The sequence below is a fragment of the Mus pahari genome, chromosome 10 (assembly GCF_900095145.1).
Source record: "Mus pahari chromosome 10, PAHARI_EIJ_v1.1, whole genome shotgun sequence".
Taxonomy (NCBI): domain Eukaryota; kingdom Metazoa; phylum Chordata; class Mammalia; order Rodentia; family Muridae; genus Mus; species Mus pahari.
In genome coordinates, this window is record NC_034599.1 from 45,584,813 (window position 1) to 45,591,200 (window position 6,388).

Here is a 6,388-nt window from a genome sequence, read left to right on the forward strand (position 1 = left end):
GGGGGGGGGGTATAGGGAACTTTCGGGATAGCATTTGAAATGTAAATAAAGAAAATAAAGAAAAAAAAAGTTGAAACAAGGGAAAACCTTTCACCTACAATAGATATGATTTCATGTAAAAGAGGCAATCAGACAAAACATCAGAAAGCTAAGGTGAAGCGTCAAACGATCAACCCTGAAAACATACTCACAAGAACTCAACAGGTTATGCTTAGGAACATATATACATGTACAAATAAGTATTATTTCCATGCAATAATAGTTGATGAAAAAAAAAAAAACGACGCCAGGAATTTAAAAGAGAGAAAGGGGTGGGGTACACAGGAGGGTTTGGGGGAAGAAAGTGAAGGGAGAAATATTGTAACTAAATAGCAATTTCAAAATTAAACAAACAGGAAAACTGGGGAGAGTAAGGTAGTTCAGCAGGTAAATCTGACTGGCGGCAAAACTGATGCCTGCCCAGAGTTTGACTCCTAGGACCCACATGGTAGAAAGAGAGAGTTAACTCCCCCAACTTGTCCTCTGGTCACATTCATGCCATGGTCTGTGTGCCCAGCCTGATACATATGCACGTACAATAAATGCAAGAAAAGGGGTTTTAAATGTCAAAAATCTTTGACTTCAGCTGTTGAAGTAGAGTTCCTTCAGACTCCCAGTGTTGCTGCGCTGCGGAGCCTGTGAGGTTATCAAGACCCTGAGGAAACCCAGACCCAGCACCAACTAATGAGGACAAAGAGGTTGAGACTTTTGCCTTTCGGGCAGAAATTGTCCCACCAACACTATTGATCGTCAATATTTTCTACTCAAAGGGATCTTTCTATAGGAACTCATTTCAAAGTTACCAGACATTCTAGACAAAATCAGATGAGAAAGCCTGCCGGATCCAGGTACCTACACCCTGGGGAAAAGCCACATATCAATTTTATCCCCACGAACAAGTTCAAACCCTCACTACAAGGGATTCTAGAATCGAGTGTCAAGGCCAATTTGGCTAATACCCTTGGCAGCACCACCACTCCTGGAAACAACACCTTTGAGGAGACTGGGCAGGCTGGTGCCAGCATCTCTATGACTGGCCTGATAGGTGATGGTTTGGGGGGCCATCCAGAGTGAGGACCTGCACTAAAGACATGGGTCATGGAACTAAAGGTTCCCCTTATCTGAAAGAAGTCCAGACCCAATACTGGCAGGAAAGGAGAATAAAGGAGATTGTGAGGAACCGTCCTCAGGTTGTTAGCTGTCCCACTCATTCCTCTTCTCAAGGAGAACAAACAGGATTTTAAAAGTCAGCGGTGAAGAGGTTAAAGAAAAGGAGAGGACAGAGGGGGAGAAGTGGAGCCCCTCTGATTTAAACCTGAAATAGTGCTGGTTCTGAAGGAGGAGGAGGAGGAAGAGGTGATGGTGATGAGAAAGGTCTGTTTAAGGAAAAGCACACTGGTTGCAGGGAACTCTAGGAAACAAAGCCTATTCTGACCGGAAATGCCCTGACACTAAGTGTGGTGTGTATGCTGCAGGAGCCTGACCCACGCTGGGAGGGGCCTCTGGAGGCAGGACATTTTTTCTGTTAAAGGACAGTTGGAATACTAAATTCTTTGTGTGTGTGTGTGTGTGTGTGTGTGTCTGTGTCTGTGTCTGTGTGTGTCTGTGTGTCTGTGTGTGTGTCTGTTTGTGTGTGTGTGTGTGTCTGTGTCTGTGTGTGTGTTCCAAGATATGATCCTTTTGATCCATTTGTAAACAGAAGGAGGAGGAATAAGTGAAGGAGGAAGAGGAGAAGGATGAGGAGGAGGAGGAGGAGGAGGAGGAGGAGGAGAAAACAGCATTAAGCTGTGTGTCCACAGAGTTTGCATTGTAGGTAATGGTGAGGAACCAATTCCTTTGAGCCTGAATTTTGTTAGTGAGGTGGTAGGTTCCAAGGAGTTCCCTCTAAAGAATTCCCATGAAATGTTAAAAAAAAAAAAAAAAAAGCAACATTTTAACATTTTGAAAGTTGTCAGAAATAATTTAATGAAAAAATAAATGCTTAGAACTGTCCACAGAAGTTAGAGAAGATAAACAGGACTACAAGATGTGGGCATTTCTCTAAAAAACCCCGGAACTCATGGAGACTCCTAAAGTCAGAAGAAGGTTCCAGAACGGTAATCCTGTCTCTGGCTCATACCTAATTCTGATAGTGAGAAGATCCAGAATGAAGGAAAACCAGGAATATGTATATTTTATCACAAGGCTAAGCTGGCGTCTGCAGAATGACCCCAAACCATAGCTTAGAAGTGATGCTAATGTGTTCGACGGCTAAAGAAATTTAAAGGAAAGACCTTAGAGTCAGTCACCAAAGAAGCAAGTGTAAAAACCTCTGCTCAATCGCCAAAGACCTCCTGGGTGGGGGAGGGGGAGATCACGGCAAACCGATTGGTGACATTCCCTTGCTGTATGGTAAACAAGCATGGATACGAGGACAGCAACGAAGGCTAACCAGGCAACAGAGCCACGCTTGGCAGCGCTGAGAAGCGCTGTGGAAGGCCTCGCCTTCGTGCTGTCTGGAACTGCGTTCCTGTCCACGGGCTTCCCTGTGGAAGATCCCCAGACTTCTGCTGATAGGACCCACAGGCTGGTCAGACCAGCTCTCAGACTGAGAAGGACAACCTCACTGAGGACGACTGAAGAGTGGCAGCTCTTGAAGGACACAACACCTCATGCATGAAAGAGGAGACTAAGTTTCTCCGAGAGAAACCTTATACCTGTTCAGTGCTTCCCTTCACGCCCTCTGACCATTTCCCAGGATGCTTTGTTCTGGTTTGTGCTAGCATTCTAAGCCCTCTAAGGCAGATAGGATTTCTTTCTTCTTTTAAGCAACACTACAAGCCTAAGGCAATAAACCAAAAGCTGATATTTTAAATTTACTTTTAAGATATCTTTAGCTTATTCTTCTTAGAGTTTTATACAATGTATTTAGATCATATCCAACCCCTCCTTTGCTGTAAAATCTTTTTTTATAGATTTATTTTAATTTATGAGCATTTATGCCTGTATGTGTGTCTGTATATAACGTGTATGCCTGGTGACTATGGAGGTCAGAAGGTGTCAGACCTCCCCTAAAACTGGATTTCCAGATAGTTTTGAACCACCATGTGGTTTCCAGCCCCTTTATTGTAAAATTTAGTGTCAGGTCTTATTTACCCATGGCTCAAAGGGTTTTGGTAGTGGTGAATTTCTTGGTAGATCAAATCTTTTGTCACCAACATGTTCTGAGATATATCTTCATTTTTGAAAATAAAAATAACTGTTAAGGTGGCTTGAGTTTCATCCTGTTGAATCTTCCTGTCTCCTGTGGTTACTTTAGCATGGATTAGTACTCTAGGAATAAGTTAAACCGAAACGAGTGAGTGGGAGTGATTCCCCCACAGCCTCTTTTCCACAGTAAAGTATTGAGGAACAAAACCCTAACTTCCCCATGACCTGTAAAACCAGATGGGAAGTAACTGAGCCAGGATGATGAATGGAAGTGTCCCGTCCAAGTCACAGTCAGTTTAAAAAGGTAAATACAGATGAGTTAGAGAGATGGAGAGGGGGGTGGGGAGAGGGGAAGAGAGAGGAAATAAGCCAGAACAAAAGGCAGTGAAAAGCTGGCCATTCGGAGTCAACAGGACTGGTCTGCATTCTTTTTGAAATCTCCCCACTTTGCTCCAGTGTCCGTCCCTCTACAGAGACAAACGAGGGGCTTCCCAGGCTCTCTGGGGCTACCGCCAGCCTCAAGTTTGATAGCTGACCATGGTGCCCCCTTAGACATCATGAACCTGAGTGGCTCACATAATGCCCAACACCAAACCAAGGACCACCGACAAAAAACCCAAGCATCCACGTATATCATCATGTGTCCCACTGTGCACTTAAAGCACAGTCAGGTAAAATGAACACACAGGTGTGGTCAGAGAAATCCTTGAGCAAAGATGTCACAACTGACAGTTGTGACTGCAAACTTTAAGGCCCACAGAAAACAAGTAGGTTAAGCAAGAGTCTTAGATGTACTAGAAACACACACGTGGCTAATTAAAATATGCTGGATTTTGGCTACATCTGAATAGAAACTGCTAAGCAGATAAAACATGCTGACTAATAAGCCAGGAGAGCTATACAGTAGAGGATCTTTATAGTATGGAAGCTATATGGTATGGGAGCTATACCATAAGGGAGCTAAACAGCATTGAAGCTATATCATGGGGAAGGGATATAGTATGGGAGCCATACAGTGGCAGAGCTATATAGTGTGGGAACCGCACAGCAGAGGAACTCTGGCCAGCAAGAAGAGACCAGGATCCATGTGCTTTTATGCTTGACGCAAATTCATCTTTCTGTGCTGTTTCGTCCCTCAATCATCCATGACAGTTATTTCTTAGGAGAAGATGAGGTGAAATTTTGTAATGTGACATCTAATAGTGAACTTTATTGGGGAATGAGAAGTCTAGTCTGTGTCTCCTAAAACACTGGCCACTGTCATCTCTGAAGCACAGAGGATGTTCTCAGAACCACGAAACGTACCACTGGAAGCCAACAGTCAAAGGCACAGTTAAAGCCAGCATCGATGGACTTGAAGATAGAGATTCTCTGACTCCATCTCCTCTGGCCTCCCTCCCTAGGCTGAGCAGTGAACTGCTATGGAGGGGAAAAACAAAAAACAAAAAACAAAAAACAAAAAACAAAAAAACGCAAGCCTGTGGCATCATTGTCTTCAAACCTGGACACCATCCCCCTAAAGATGTGGCATTCTAACGGGAATCAGACAAAGGCTCACTCATGCCTCAGGTTCTGTCTCAGGCCTGTGCTCTTAGCCACATCATAAGCACACTGTAGACATACTTAGGAGACAAGATCAAAACCCCAGGGCTCCTCAGACCAGCAATTCCTGCCTCCGCCATTGGCCACTTCAGCTGGATTTAAGGGACTCACTTTTTAAACTTTGACTTTGGGAGGACAGGCACGATTTCTGTTCCCTGATAGTGGTCTTTCCCAGAGGCACTAGTGAGGTAGGTATTGCAGTAACTGGTGAGCGTTCTACAGAAAAGAGAGGGAGGGAGGAAGAGAGAAGGTGGGAAGGAGAGAGAAAAAGCAAATTAACTCTTTAAAACTTTTAAAATACTGTTCTAACATCCTACCGACTCCTCAAAATAGTTTGCATGTAGTTTTCATTTAATATTCATAAAAATGTCCAGAATTGATATTATCACCTAACTCCCAGAAAAGGAGACTTGAGCTAGAGGGGTGACTTAGGGTAGGACCCCCACGCTTAGCAAGCTCAAGACCCTAGATTTAACTCCTAGCCCCTACCTACCCCCCAAAAACATGGAAACTAAAGTTTACATAGGTTTTAAAAAAAAATGTTAAAGACAACACTGAATACTAAGCCCCGCTGTGGTCAGTCACCTCAGCTCCCTGCATAGCACACAGAATAAACAAAAATGTTTTATTGAGATGAAATTCGCAGGCCATAAAATTCACCCTGGTGGGCTTTGATTCATTCCAGGGCTTAGATGTCATCACTGTTCCAGAACCTCTTGGTCACTTCCAAAGCAGCAGCAAGCCAATTAACACTCACTTCACTTCCTTCTCACACCTTCCCCCCAGGCCTGGCACAGCTTCCTGCTTCCTGTATCTGCCGAGTTGCCTATTCTGTAGCTTTCCCATAAGGGGGGTTAGACAGTGCCTTACCTTCTGTGTCCGCTTCTTTCACAAAGTACAATCTCTACCAAGGTCTCTCTGATGGCAGTTTGTGAATCCACACTTCATTCCTGTTTTGAAGTGACAGTCCATTGTAAAAGTAGACCACATCTTCTTTATTTATTCATTATTTATTCAAAGTCGGTTTGGAGCTACTGTTATAATTCTTTTATAAACACTCATGTAGAGATTTTTGTGGGGAGTCAAGGTTGCTATTTCTTTAGATAAATACCCAGGAGTGGAGTTACAGTAGTAACTCTGTTTAATTGATTAGATGCCAAACATTTTCAAAAGGCAGCTACATCATTTGATATTCTTGCCAGAAATGCACAAGTGTTCCAGGGAGGTTCGCTAAACCATACCAACAATTTGAGTCCCCATTACCCATCTTAGGGTTACAATTGTGCCCAAATCCAGGTCCAGCCAGCCATCTGCAATAAGACAATTAAAACAAAACAACAACAAGCAAAAAAAAAAAAAAAAAAACCCAACAAATTAAAAGTACAAGTTAGACCAATGGCTTGTGCTGTAAAATCAAGAATGACAAATGGGACCTCATAAAATTGCAAAGCTTCTATAAGGCAAAAGACACTGTCAACAAGACAAAAAGGCCACCAACAAATTGGGAAAGGATTTTTACCAATCCTAATTCTGATAGAGGACTAATATCCAATATATA

At 43.2% G+C, this 6,388-nt stretch overlaps 1 long non-coding RNA gene across 1 annotated transcript in view; it reads right to left on the reverse strand.

The window, feature by feature from the left end:
• Positions 1-5,443: 5,443 nt before the first annotated feature.
• The window catches only part of LOC110328616, a 19,725-nt gene continuing 18,780 nt past the window's right edge, over positions 5,444-6,388 (reverse strand). The window contains exon 3 of the long non-coding RNA XR_002380868.1: positions 5,444-6,140. This is a non-coding gene — a long non-coding RNA (uncharacterized LOC110328616). The remainder of the gene's footprint in view (positions 6,141-6,388) is intronic.